Source organism: Elephas maximus, chromosome 22 (genome assembly GCF_024166365.1).
Source record: "Elephas maximus indicus isolate mEleMax1 chromosome 22, mEleMax1 primary haplotype, whole genome shotgun sequence".
NCBI lineage: Eukaryota > Metazoa > Chordata > Mammalia > Proboscidea > Elephantidae > Elephas > Elephas maximus.
This window is the reverse complement of record NC_064840.1, coordinates 12078771-12093956: the sequence shown is the minus strand read 5'-3', so window position 1 is coordinate 12093956 and position 15186 is coordinate 12078771. Positions and strand designations below refer to the sequence as shown.

General features: G+C 43.7%; 1 pseudogene; it reads right to left on the bottom strand.

Moving 5' to 3' along the window:
- Window positions 1-412: 412 nt before the first annotated feature.
- On the bottom strand, window positions 413-4025 carry LOC126066071 (crooked neck-like protein 1; annotated as a pseudogene).
- Between the last annotated feature and the right edge of the window lie 11161 nt (window positions 4026-15186).

Genomic DNA, 15186 nt, shown 5'->3' with positions numbered 1-15186 from the left:
GTTAGTGCTTTTTGTTTTGTTTTGTTTCCAGTTTTCTTCATTGAGTACCTACAGGGACTTAGCACACTGTTATGGTTGCTCGTATACAATCAAGAATGTGGCATATTGGTAAGTAAATATTACATAAAGTCTGTCAAATATACAAGATGAAAGGACTGAATTTTGATTTAAACCGAAACCTGAAGTGATTTTTGGTAATATATTTAAAAATATCCTCCCAAACGCTGTTAACACACTCCTTTTTGCTTTCACAGATTAAGTTCCAGGACAGGAGTACTGATTTTCTGTGCTTCTATAGATCTTTCTATTGGAGCAGTCATCAGTCTTTTTCTTTCTCCATATAGTATTAATTCATAAAAACAAAGCATTTATCAATGTGAAAAAAAAGTCAGGATTTTCTCTCATCAATGTCCTAATCTGGATCTCGGTTAACAGCCTCCTTTTCCTGCTGCTGTTCCTTCTGAAGTTTGGCCAAAGCCAAGAGCTCAAGGTTGGGTTGGTTGGCAACATTTCCTGGAAAGATGTAATCAGAGTATTCTTCTCAGCCTGCATCAGACCCATCATCAACCTGGATGTTTCTTCTCTTTCTGACTTTCTCTGGCATGTGTTTGTCTACTCTCTCCTTACCAGATATGGCTCTAAATTCATCTTCAAAGCTTCTCCAAGATTCTATCAACATAAGCCTTTCTTCCTTTTCTTCACAGTTGCTCATGGTTTTGTTACCCTCTTCATAAATTTGTCTCCACTCAGCCAAACTTCCTTCTTTCCCTGAAGACAACTTAAACTGAGCAAAACTAATTCATACCTTGACATGCTGTGTCTGTTGAAGCAATTGTTGGTAAAGATTTGGTGTTCTTTATTTCTTCCTGCTCAATTTCAAAATCAATATATGATTTCCAAAGCTCCTCTGGCGTGTACAGGTGAGGCTGGCTGATGGCCAACTCATAGATGGCCCCGGGCTCACTTGATGTCACCAAGGATCGCCTCTAATTCTGCAAATCTAATCCAAGACGTACAATTTTCAGGTCCAAGCTCCAGGAACTTTGCATAAAGCTTCAGACATCTGTCAAATTCTCGAAGATGTAACTCTAATTCTACATAGCCTTCAAATAACTTGTTCTTTGGACGTTGGCCTATGGAAATTCCCAAAGGTCTTTGAGCAAATGGTAAAAATTTTCTGTCTTATTTCAAACTGTGCATATAGCAACCAAATTTTGGCAAATGGGAACTTTTTGTGTGGAACTAGTTCCAAAGAGGCTTGATACGCTTGTCCTCTCAGGATCCTTTGCCTCCAACTCTTCATAGAGTGCATAGTTGACCCAAAGATAGTTACAGTACTTTCAGTGCCTCTTCTTCTGAACCGGTATGTCAAAGAGCAAAGTGGAGCTTCTGTTAAAATTAAAGCAAAGAGTTTATTGAAGGAACAAAGAGATCTAGATCAGGCAGCACTTTGTGAGAAGTCACCAAAGTACTGCTGCGAAAGGAATTTTTCAGACTTTAAATACGGAAAATGGGGAACTTACAAGGAAAAAATTCTGATTGATTGACATTTACAATTTAATGATTTACTAGGCACCACCCAACTGCAAGCTCCCTTAAACATTGTCTTGCTAATTGTGAAGTTTGAGTCATTTAAAAGCTTAATCTATGGATATTTTGAGGTCCAACCTGAGTGAATGTCCTCCTTGGGAGCAGGCTTTGAGAAGAAGGGGTAGGAAGAGAGCCTGTAGGCTTCCTGAGGTATGCTGGCTAGCTGACTTTTGAAAATCAGCTTGAAATAATCAGTGAACAGCAAAAATAGAGTCCAGCCTGTTCTTTTGGCAGAAGCCTCTCTTTATGTTCAACACCCAAATTTTTTAAGAAGTTCCTTCACAGCCCCACCTTTTGATCAAGAACTTCTATAGAAATTCGCTGATCACTATTATAAGAGTGGCTTCTTCTGCATGGACTTACCAAATTGTCACATTGCTATGTGTACAGCCTCATCCCTAAGGTGAGCAAGTCTCATTTTGCCCACAAAGGAGTACGTCTTCTGTTTATTAGATGGCAGCCTATTCTAAATAGGGTATTAGACCTCAGACATTCCCCATGAAAGGAAGCCAGTCCCTATCTGTTTATTGGTGGCTGTTTACTATGATAAGCCTTTAAGATCCCAGTCACTATCGTGCACATAGATGGGCCCCACCACTGACCTCTTTGCCATGCCATAGCTGGCTGGACCTCAGCTTCTGTGATCTTTTTTAAGAAGGGTTGTGTAAGAGCAGGGCCAAATTAATAGGAATACTTGGCAGAGAAGGGCATTGCCAAAGTGAAGAGCCAAGCTGTTCTCTAAGGAATTTCTGTTTCTTCAAAATATATGATTTTTTACATAACGAGTAGTGTTGCATTGTGAGTACAAGCATTTGAAAAACATTTCATAAAACATTTGATTAACCCTGTAATAATTATTATAGTGATTAAGATAATTAATTCAGTTTGTAAAATTGAATGTAGCCAAGAGCCACTTTCAGTAGGTAGCCAACTAAGAATATCAAGAAAAAGGGGAATCGGATATGGGGTTAATGATCGATTGTAGATCAGATCAGCTACAGATTAAAGATCTTTGAAATGTAAAGGTCAGCCATTTGGTCAGGAAGGAATGAGTCAGAGCCTAAGTGAGAGGCCTCAGTGAGTTTGCTTAGTTATGGACACATTCTTCCCAAGAACAAACTACCATAATTTTATGTGAAGGATCAAGTGGCTCTGAAATACAGCATTTCATACATAAAATGAGTTGAACTAAAGCAAAACAGCATTTTACAATTATAGTAATAGAAACAATGAGGAATATAAAGACTTCAAAATAGAGTAGCAGTTTTTTCCACAATCTATTCCAATAGGAAAACCAATTACTCATAATTTCATTTAAAGAGGGAACAGGATCGTTAAGGTGCGATACTACCTGTTGCATATGATCACTATTGCCAGGAATATAGACACAGCAATCAGATTTTACTATTATTAATCAGATTTTACTATGGCACAGGTACCTCCTTGGGCTGCAGTTAGGATGTCAAGGGGCATTCTGTTTGGGAGTACTACTTTTCTCATCATAGCTATTTTGGTATTAATCTCTTGAAGTCCATGGGCACTGTCTTTTAAGGCAGTCTGTTGTTTCTGGCCCAATCCCTCAACTGGTATATCTTGTCGCAAGAGTCTTTAACCATCTTTCCAGCTGACAACTATCCTATTGGCATTTACTGGTCATCCTGTGCCCTTTATTTCTTTGTAGCTTATAGAGGCTGAGAGGCCACAAACTCAAAAACTTCTAGGACAGTAAATTGCCTAGAACTTCACACTACTACTGATACCATACGCAAAATTTGGCACCAATTCTTTCAAGACCAGGATGAAAACAAACAAGACAAAACTAAACAGACAAGGACAAAACAAAACTATAATCCTTCAGTAATTCTCAATGAGCCCAATGCAAGAAAATGGAACTTGAAATTTGAGAGAGCTTATCCCAGTGACTCCTGAAGAGACTGGATATGGATGAGCTTCAGTGGCCTTGTGTTGGAGCCAGAACTTCAGGTCCTCATCCTCTTGGCGCCACTGAAGATAAGATGCTCGAGTAGTTAGGAAAGGAGCTAGTAGTTTATTTGATTGGTTCGCTGATGCATGGATTACTACATGACCTACACTAAATCAAGTTAAAGTATCAGATCTGCCTTTGTATAATGTAGAAGGTATACAAAGGCTTAGGGAAATTTACCTGTTCATGTGGATTTATCAAGTTAGACCCACACATGGAGTGCCCAGAGTACACACCTTTTACCACAATGTGGAGGAACAAATTTGTGAAGAGATCGCCAGCATCCTTGAAGACTGCTGTGATTGCTAGTTTATGTAAGTCAGATTTGATAGTGAGAGCTGCCCTAAATGAGTTCAGACACTTAACTACAACAAGGCTGATCGGACCTTGTGATGGTAGGGGTCAAGTGGCGGCACTCAGTCGAAAAAGACAAGGTGGCCGTGGCTACCATAATGGATGGTGGAGTCAAACCAGTAATCAGAATAGTCTGACTCGTATGGACTTATGGTGTTGCATGCTTAATTATGGTGTCCCTAGGAGTGAAACTGATGGGAAATCTACTAAATATTTACTTGATCTGTGCAAGCAGAATTCTAGGTCAAGCGAATGGCAGTCTAACTCAAATCGCCAGAACGGAGAGTCATGGTCCCTCAGTCAGTTCCCAGACTGGAGCAAGTTTACAGACCCACAACCCCTTGAATGAAGGGGAGGCCAGGTCCCCTGGAGGAAAGACCCCACTATGGCACAAAAAATGTATACTCTTTATCTTTCTCCCAGCCTTCCCCCAAAGCTATCTACAGGCTTTTATAAGAGTGACTGCTCACTGGAGAAAAGGAAATAATCAAACTTTTTGGGAATTACTGGATACTGGCTCTGAACCGGAAACCCTGGTGGTGTAATGGTTAAGCGCTATGGCTGCTCACCAAAGGGTGGGCAGTTTGAATCCGCCAGGCGCTCCTTGGAAACTTTGTAGGGCAGTTCTACTCTGTCCTATAAGGTTGCTATGAGTCAGAATCTACTCAATGGCACTGGGTTTTACTGGGTGGGCTCTGAACTGACACTAATTCCAGGAGACCCAAAATGTCACTGTGGCCCACCAGTCAGAGTAGGGGCATATGGAGGTCAGGTTATTAATGGAGTGTTGGCTCATGTCCATCTCACAGTGGGTCCAGCGGGTCCCTGAACCTATCCAATAGTGATTTCCCCAGTTCCAGAATGCATAACTGGAATAGACATACGCAGCAACTGGAAGAACCCAGACATTGGAGGATCCTGACATGTGGAGTAAGGGCTATTAATGATAGGAAAGGGCAAGTGAAGCCATTAGAATTACCCCTACCTAGGAAAATAATAAACCAAAAGCAATACTGCATTCCTGGGAGGGATTGTCACGATTACTGCCACCATTAAGGAGTTGAAGGATTCAGGGGTGGTGATTCTCACCACATTCCCATTCGACTTGCCTGTTTGGCCTGTGCCAAAAACAGATGGCTCTTGGAGAATGACAGTGGATTATTGAAAACTTAACCAGGCGGTGTCTTCAATTGCAGCTGCTGTTCCAGACGTAATTGCGTTGCTTGAGCAAAGTAATATGTCTCCTGGCACCTAGTATGCAGCTATTGATTTGGCTAATGCCTTTTTCTCCAGACATGTTTTGAAGGACCACCAGAAGCAGTTTGCCTTTAGCTTGTTATGCCAGCGATACATCTTCACTGTCCTACCTCAGAGTATATCAACTCTCCAACCCTATGTCATAATTTAGTCTGCAGGGACCTCAATTGCCTTTCCCTTCCACAAGATGTCACACTGGTCCATTACATTGATGACATGCTGATTGCATCTAGTATGGAAGAAGTATCAATGACTTTGGACTTAATTGATGCTTTTTTCCCACCCTTCGCTTGCTAGAGGGTGGGAAATTAATCCAGCAAAAATTCAGGCACCTTCCACCTCAGGGAAATTTCTAGGGGCCCAGTGGTGTGGGACATGGCTGGATATTCCTTCTAAAGTGAACGATAAGTTATTGCACCTGCCCCCTCCCGCTACTAAAAAAGGAGGCACAACACCTGGTGGGCCTCTTCAGCTTTTGGAGGCAACACATCCCTGATTTGGGTGTGCTCCTCCAGCCTGTTTATCAAGTGACTCAAAAAGCTGCGGATTTTGAGTGGGGCCCAGAACAAGGCTGCTGTGCCAGTGGCTCTGCCACTCGGGTCATATATCTGACTGATCCAATGACTTGAAGTGTCATAGGAGCCATCTGAGGGTTTCCAGGAGAAGGCATGGGGCAGGAGAAACCTGTTAGTTTCTTTCACAGTTAGGTTTTTAGGTTGGGGAAACAAGGCAGACAAACCAGTGCCCTCACTGGATCCCTGAAGGACAGTTTTCTTCTTTGTAGGTTTATCTTCCTTGGAATCTGAATCTCCCTTGTGCAGCTTTGACACTGCAATCTTCACAGGCCCTGTCCTCTTCCTTGGCTTAGGAAACCCCGGAGGCGGGCAGCCAGCACCGCCCATGGAGGGCATACTGAGGCAAGGGTCTCAGGATGAGGGCAGCCCCAATTCCAGCCCCTCCCCACATCCTGCTGCCTCAGCCAGGCTCATGCCTGGAGGTGGGGGGAAGCCTCCCAGGCCGAAGGGCAGTCCTGACTCAAGAGGTTTCAGGGGCTGATGAATCCAAAATCGGCAGGTCAGGTGGCAGCCACTGGCTCCCAGCCCAAGAACTGGAAGTCAGATGATGATGAATCAGGTGCAGGATCAAGAGCAAGCAAGCAAGCAAGCTTTGCCAGAACATCCATATACAATAGATATAGGCCATGCCCCTGAGGAAACTCCACTTACAACTGATTGGCTGATCACATGGTGATTATGTTATATTACTTATGGAAGAGCAATCAGTCCAATGTCTGCCAAACCACTGGGGAATCATAACCTAATCAAGTTGACACATAATATTAACCATCACACCCTCCTTATTGCAAATCTGTCATATGCCGGAAGCTTTCTAATCCTTCTGGGATAAAGCATCAAAAGAAAATTTGGAGGATTACTACCCCAAAGTAGTAATACCCCAACCATCCAGTGTAGCTTGTGCTTCTGTGCCCGAATCCAGTGTGGGAGTTCATTGGCAACTTTAGATTTGGAGGTTGGGACAACCTATGAGAAGTAACATCTGAGCAGAATTAACAGTCTGAACAATAGACTTAGAATAACTTCCTGAGCAGAACGGACAGTCAGTTGTGCAAAGGTACTGAGGCAGGTGTGAGCTTGGAAAGCTCCAAGAATAAAGAGGACAATGTCCTCTTTAAGGGGGTAAGGAAGGATAGAAGATCAGGGCAGAGGTGTGCAGGAGTCATATTCTGTAGGACCTTGTTAATGATGGGATGGATTTGAGCTTTATCCCGAGGGCTTCAGAGGAAGACATCAGTGATCTGAATTTGTGGGTGCTGTGTGTTTTGTCTCAATCACTGGCAGCTGTTTGGATGGGTTCCAGAAGGTGAGAAGTAGAGAGATCAACTAGGAAGCCACTGCAGTTATCCAAGTGACAGGTGAGACTTGGATCAAAGTGGCAATGAAGATGGCAAGACAAAAATGAATTGGGGGTTTTTGAGACGTAGTAATAGTGTTCAACCATTTCAGGAGATAGCATATGATCAAGAACCAATGGCACTGAAGGAAGAAGTCCAAGTTGCACTGAAGGCATTGGTGAAAAACAAGGCTCCAGGAATTGGCAGAATACCAATTGAGATGTTTCAACAAACAGATGCAGCAACGGAAGTGCTCACCTATCTGTGCCAAGAAATTTGGAAGACAGCTACCTGGCCAACCGACTGGAAGAGATCCATGTTTGTGCCCATTCTGAAGAAAGGTGATCCAATAGAATGTGGAAATTATAGAACAATATCATTAATATCATATGCAAGTAAAATTTTGCTGAAGATAATTCAAAAAACAGTTGCAGCAGTACATTGACAGGGAACTGCCAGAAATTCAAGCTGGATGTGGAACAAGGGATAGCATTGCTGATGTCAGATGGATCTTGGCTGAAAGCAGAGAATATCGGAAAGATGTTTACCTGAGTTTTATTGACTATGCAAAGGCATTGAGCTGTGTGGATTATAACAAATTATGGACAACATTGTGAAGAATGGGAATTCCAGAGCACTTAATTGTGCTCATGCTGAACCTGTACGTAGATCAAGAGACAGTTATTTGCACAGAGCAAGAGGATACTGTGTGGTTTAAAAATCAGAAAACGTGTGCACCAGGGCTGTATCCTTTCACCATGCTTATTCAATCTGTTTGCTGAACAGACAATCTCAGAAGCCAGACTATATGAAGAACTTGGCATCAGGATTGAAGACTCATTAACAACCTGTGATACCCAGATGATAAAACCTTGCTTGCTGAAAGTGAGGAGGACTTGAAGCACTTACTGATGAAGATCAAAGACTACAGCCTTCATTATGGGTTATAACTCAACATAAAACAAAAATCCTCAGAACTGGACAAACATCATGATAAAAAGAGAAAATATTGTAATTGTCAAGGATTTCATTTTACTTGGATCAATAATTGATGTCCATAGAAGCAGCAGTGAAGTCAAATGACATATTGCATTGGGCAAATCTGCTGTAAAAGACCTCTTTAAAGTGTTAAAAAGCAAAGATGTTACTTTGAGGACTAAGGTGTGCCTGACCCACGCCATATTATTTTTGGTCTCCTCATTTGCATGTGAAAGCTGAACAATGAATAAGGAAGACGGAAGAAGAATTGATGCCTTTGAATCACGGTGTTGGTGAAGAATATTGGATATACCATGGACTGCCAGAAGAATGAACAAATCTGTCTTGGAAAAAGTACAGCCAGAATGCTCCTTACAAGCTAGGATGGTGGGAGTTTGTCTCACATACTTTGGACATGTTCTCAGGAGGGACCAGTCCCTGGAGAAGGACATCATGCTTGGTAAAGTAGAGGGTCAACGAAAAAGAGGAAGACTCTGAATGAGATGGATTGAAATAGTGGCTTCAACAATAGACTGAAACACATAGCAATGATTGTGAGGATGGCGCAGGACCAGGCAGTGTCTCTGTTGTACATGGGGTTTCCCACTATGAGTTGGCACATATTCAATGCCACGTAACAACAACAATAGTATTTGCTATAGCAGCGCCATCTTTTTGAGAAGTGATGTTGGCTGGGCCAAAGGAATCAAGGCTATAACTCCTAGTTTTATGTGCTGAGTAGGTGGTAGTAGCATTAAGTGAGACAGGGAGGCCTAGAGTAGGAGAATATGTGGGTGGTGTTGACAAGTTATGGCATGTATGAGATGCTATTAGGGCTGAGCTCTTGACTGTACTCATCAGATTGTTACAAGTTGGGGACCTTAAGTACCATTTCTTTCCTGTAAGAGGCAGGAGGAACAGGGTACAAAAGGCCCTACTTATAGCATGAGATTTCAGTAGCATCCCAGTCCAGGGGATGGGCAAGGGCATCAACATGGAAGCATTTACTTTGGTGAGTGGCATCTGGGGTCTTAAACACTAGCAAGCATCCATCTAAGATGCATCAATTGGTCTCAGCCCACCTGGAGCAAGGGAGAATGAACACCAAAGACACAAGGTAAATATGAGCCCAAGAGACAGAAAGGGCCACATAAACCACAGACTACATCAACCTGAGACCAGAAGAACTAGATGGTGCCCAGCTATCACTGATGACTGCCCTGAAAGGGAACACAAGAGAAAATCTCTGATGGAGCAGGAGGACAGTGAGATGCAGACCTCAAATTCTCGTAAAAAGACCAGACTTAATGGTCTGACTGAGACTGAAGGGACCCAGGAGGTCATGGCCCCCGGACCCTCTGTTAGCCCAAGACTGGACCCATTCTCAAAGCCAACTCTTCAGACATGGATTGGATTAGACTATAAGACAGAAAATGATACTGATGAGGAGTGAGCTTCTTGGCTCAAGTAGATACATGAAACTATGTGGGCAGCTCCTGTCTGGAGGTCAGATGAGAAGACAGAGGAGGACAGGAGCTGGTTGAATGGATACAGGGAATACAATGTGGAGAGGAAGAGTGTGCTGTCACATTAGGGGGAGAGCAGCTAGGGTTACATAGCAAAGTGTGTGTAAGTTTTTGTATGAGAGACTGACTTGATTTGTAAACTTTCATTTAAAGCACAATAAATAAAAAAAAGAAAGAAAAAACATGGAAGAGTTTGAAGAAAGCTATGCCAACAACCAAAAACCTCACCCTGTCCGAGTACTGAGGATCTTTATGTACAAAGATCTGTATTGGCAATACCAAATGCCCACTGGCAGTATAGTCAAATTAGAGTTCAACTTACAGAAGCAAGTCCTACACCATCAAAAGATTCTAAGATGCAAAACCAAGCAAGCCCCAAGTTGAAGGTTAGATGGAAACAGGTATTCATGGAGGCACTTTGTGGTGACTCATTCCCCCTACTGTTGTCTACTTTCCCAACCGTCTTTTATGAGTGTGGGTTGCATTTTATAACATACTGAAAATGAGCTCAGCCCTTACCCTAGGCAGAAAAGGCTGCGAAGCTGTGCTGATCACTGCAAGAGCCTCGGTGGCCTCTGGGTATGTGAGTCATCATTTATATTATAAAAATAATGGTTTTTCCAAAACTCAACTTCTTAAGGCGCCTGAGCTAGTTAAACTAACTGGTTTCAACTGCTTTGGCTATTTCTGGCCGTTACTGGGAACAATCCCTGGAAACTTACTCCCCAAATTCCTTTGGTTTAATAGTTAAAACGATGAGTACAGGAAGGGTCCTGGGGTCATTTAGCCTGACCATCCCCCTTGTACCAGTGGGGGAAACTGGGGCTTTTCTGGGGAAATACTTGTTCAAAGCCTGAGCCAGGACTGCAATCCAGATCCTAAATCGGCAACCTGAGTGACCTGAGCATTGGTTGCCCTGAATATTCAGGTTCTGTCCTCTTCCTCCTCCCTTTATTAATCTTCTTTCTACCTGTTTTTGCCTAAGAGGAGGGCCCAGATGAAACATCTGTGTCAATTGATTCATCGATGCCTGGAGTAACTCTACTCACACTAGGGATAAATAATGCATGCCCAACGCTGAGTTCAGACATGGCATTGATTGAGAATCAGGGGGAGGAGCGGGCAGCTGTCTGTACAATGTGAAGTGTGGTCTAGGCATTGAAATGATTCTCCAATGGACAAAGCCAAGGAAAGCGTGTGTACCTGGGTTTCAGCAAAGGCAATCTGCAGGATTGGAGAAGCCAATCCCACTTCCCTGGTGAGCTCAACTTCCCATGCAGCTCCATTTGAGCTCTGCTCTAGCATCTTAACGTAGAATCCCATGAAGTAGCACCTGTTTTTATACCTTTACTGAGCACATACCATGTGCCAGTTGCTGGGAATGAGTCCCAGCCTCAAGGAGCCTTAGTTGGGATGGGGAATGGCTGGAGGGGTAAGCTGTCTCTTGTGACACAGTGCAATAAGCTGTTGGTGAAGGGAGATCAGGGAGTTGTGGAAGCCCATAGGAGACAACCTAGGAAGGTTTTCTAGAAGATGTTACCTGTTACCTGAATGATGTGTTCCAGAAAGCCAGGTGGGTTTGGAAAGCTTGCCTAGACCTGGAGTGCCAGATGAAGCATGAGAAAAGGCAGATGCTGCTGCCTTAGAGCCTAAGCAAGGAGGGCAGGGGCTGGATGTCACAGGGTCTCCCAAAATGGTTGAGGACATTGCCTCTATGTGAGGTAGGGACCACTCTTCTTCATGAATTACTGAAGAATAGACTTTAAAATAGACCATGCATTGTGGTCCTTTGGTGTATCTGCCTTCCCAGCCTGGAGCACAGAGCAGGAACTCATTGACAGAAGCAAGGGCCTAGGCATAAGATCCTGGGGTGTCTCTAGGGTGGAGAGGGAAGCTCCGAGAGGGGGCTAAGCCTCCGGGTGCAGGAGGAGTGTGCCTCAGCAGCTTCTGAGAATAGAAGTGATGCTGTTGGAGAAAACTGACTCTTAAGCTCATAGATATCCACGGCATTAATGTTGGACTCTAACTTGGCATACTTCAAATCCAGCTCAGCTGGGGTTCAGAAAAAGAGTTCAGCCTGAAGATGGACAGCCCTAGAATTGCAAGTAATCACAGGTCAAGTGGCCTTGGCTACTTAAGTTCTCCATGAACAAGGGGAAAGGCAGCTCTGCCCCAGTTTTGGGACTTGCAAGACCACCTATCTTGACCTGCCCTCTGTGAAGTTTAAGATACCAAGGATGAGACGCCAGGGGAAGCTTGACATACCCAACAAGTTCCTTCCTTTTTCTGAGTCTGTTTCCCTGTTCTCAGAAAGAGAATGCCCTCTAGGGCTTAAAGGTGGACTAACTTTGAAGCTTTTGATACATATCAGGCACTCAAATGTAGACCCTCAAAGATTAGGTTCTTTTTCCAGGTTACCCTATAAGACAGTCTCATCTAGTGGGATCAGTTTTTCAAGGTTGTTTGACTAAGAAGTTTGGATTAGTGTTTAATGGGAGAAACTGGCCTTGGCGGGGTGAACATGGCTTGGAAGAAGCCAGCTACAAATGTTTCTCCCAAGAAGTTCCCTACATAGTCCGAGTAAGTTAGAGCTCAATTAACTGAGATTGAAATGGATAGCCTGATGCTGAATGCTTGAACTGGATGTTCTAAGAACATCTACCCTCAGCTGGATGAGTCAACCCAGTCCATCCCTGGTCCAGTGAGCGTCCTAAGCCTTATTTTAAGTCTCTGGCATTGGCTTGACTCTATCTGTAATAGAGAATAGTAGAATGAATTGTGTGCACTCTCCCGAGAGTATTACTTAAAGGGGGCTGCCCCAAATCCACACAGCCAAACATAGGTCCCCTTAATGCTTGTATATTTGTGCATTTTATCCAAAGCATCTGTTACAATTATGGCTACTTGAGTAGCCTGTTGTGTGTTTTCTATTGGTGCATAAAAAATGACCACAAACTTAGTGACTTAAAACATATTGATTAACTCATAGCTCTGCAGGTCAGAGGTCCCGCATGGTGTGACTGGGTTCTCTCTGTTCAGGATCTCACAAGGCTGAAATCAAAGTGTCATCAGGGCTGAGTTCTCATCGGGAGGCTCTGGGGAAGAAAATCAGCTTCCCGAAGTCATTCTTTGCATAATTCTATCCCTGCTTCCTTGCTTGGTGTGAGCTGGGACCACTCTCAGCTTCTAGAGGTCTCCCACATCCCTTGGCACAGGGTCTCCTCTATCTGCAAGTCCGCAACAGCAGGTCAAACCCTCTCCATGCTCTCAATCTGACTTCCTGTGCTTATCACATCTACACCCAGGTTTAAAAGGCTTTCCTGTGATTATGTCAGGCCCACCCTGTGTAATCACCCTCTTGCTACATAATGTAGCATAATCATGGGAGTGATCTCATTCCCAGGTCCATCTGCTCTAAGGGATTATCCAGGGCATGCCAACCATGGGGTGGAAATCTTGGGCCATCATAGGATGCTGCCTTCCACAGCTTACCTCCTTCATGGTAACCAGTACCTGTAACAGAACTGGAACAGAGTGGGGTGCTGGAGCTTATGGAGACCTGAGAGTCTCAACTACTCAGGAACTAAGGGTACTTTACTAGATTCAGCAGACCTTTCCATAGATGCAGCCTTCAAATCCTTTAAAGATGGCAAAGTAACACTAACTACACGTTCAATTTACCAGGAGGGCTACCTTCTGAGTTTTTATTAAAAAAAAAAAAAAAAATTCCCTCACTTTGGTTTTGTATGATGTCTAAAGCATGGAGTCCCACTTGTTTGAGATAACTGGCTTATCGCCACTATCATCCACAACTTAGATACTGTGGGCAATAGTATACCCATCCATTTGCAGATGTGGCTGTGAGAATAACTCAGCATAAATGCTGCTTATACAGGAGTGTGCAACAGGAAGATTCCTTTTGAAACAGCTTTTGTGATTTTGTTTGTGAAAATCCCTATGTTGGGTGAGTGCTGCCCCCTTTGGGTCAGAGGGAGTAGTCCTTGTGCTGGCCTGTGTTCACCAACAGTGCCAGGAAAGTAAAGCACCAATACCTCACTTCCTTCTGCTCTCATCAGAAGTGGAATCGCTCCTAGTTGCCCTTTAAAATAGTTTGATACTAGGGCTTGTCCACTCTTTTTCCTCTCTACAGCCTTGGGGGGTTAGTTGGAGGGCCTGGGACAGTGCTGTATCAAAGACAGGGCATTCAAGTCTGTGTGCTTTTTTTTTGCCTATGGAGAAAATGCGGATGGCACATAGCACATAGCACATAGCATACCTGCCTCTGTTCCTCCCTCCTGCACCCATGGCAGACATTACTAATCTATCACAGCATTTGGTCTGTGAGCTTCTGCATGAACCTGAAATCCTTTCAGCATAGTATTCCTGCACCAATTAGCAGTCCATTGCAGATTAGTTTTCAGCATTACCTAAGAAGGCAAGAGGATGGCTTATAAATGAGGCTAGGTCCTCAATTTTCTACCCAGGTTGAATTTGCTGGGTCAACTCGGGGGCTTTGTGTTCAGTCCCTGAGAACCTCTCTTCAGCGAGTGTCAGTGGGGCCAGGTTGTGTAAATTCCTGCTAACCCAAGTTCAACACGGATAAGAGGGTGAAGAAGGGAAAGCCTGGGATAAAGGAAGGTGAGCTTGGGTTTATTGATCAAAATCTTGGGGAATTTTAAGATGTGAGGCCGAGGTCTTCTAGTCCTGCAGAACAACTGTGCTTCAGAAGGACACCTGGCCTGAGCCCAGGCATGTGTTCCAGTCTGAGTTATCAATAACTGTGTATCCTAGCTTGAGTTTCTTCACCTTTCAGGACTCACTTTGCAATAAAAGGAACAAATGTCTACCTTCAGGCCTCCGGGGATTGAGTTTTGTGTGGCAATGGTTAGCTGCCAGGTAAATAGCTTTCCACTTCAGACTGACCTAACCTCCTCCACTTGAGGCTGAATACCTTTGACTTCTCCCACAGGACCTCGATTTGACCCTGTGTGGACTAGTCATTTTTCAGCCCTTCCTGGACACTAGTCAATTCCCCAGCACCTTGGAGGGTACTGTGGTCTTTCTCCAGGTGGGTCCCCTGGTGGTGACTTTGATGGCAGACTCGTGAGATGAAAGCAGAAGGCACTTGACACGCTTGCTCGCTCGCTCCTGGCCTCCAGGGATGCAGGCTATGTGAGAGGTGTTGCCAAGGGTAATGATGAGGACACCTGGCCCTCTGGGTACCGTCTACTCAGATCTTTGCGTCAAAAGGATGAATCTGTTCAAGATACTTTGGAATGTTATTCTTAGACCAAAGTTTGCATCTCAAACTTGGATTATGGAGTTTCTGAGGTATAAAATTACTGGTCAGCACTGCTTCATTTTACAGAAGGCCAAGTTTTCTCCAAGCCTTTGAGAAGTGCACACTGCTGTTTTATTTTTTAAAAAATTTTTAAACACATTATTCTGCGTTAGGTGAAGGCTTACATAGCAAATTAATTTTCCAGTTAATAATTTATACAGAAATTGTTCCATGACATTGGTTGTAATCCTCACAGTGTGTCAGCACTCTCCTCCATTTCCTCCCTGGATTCCCCATTCCCACT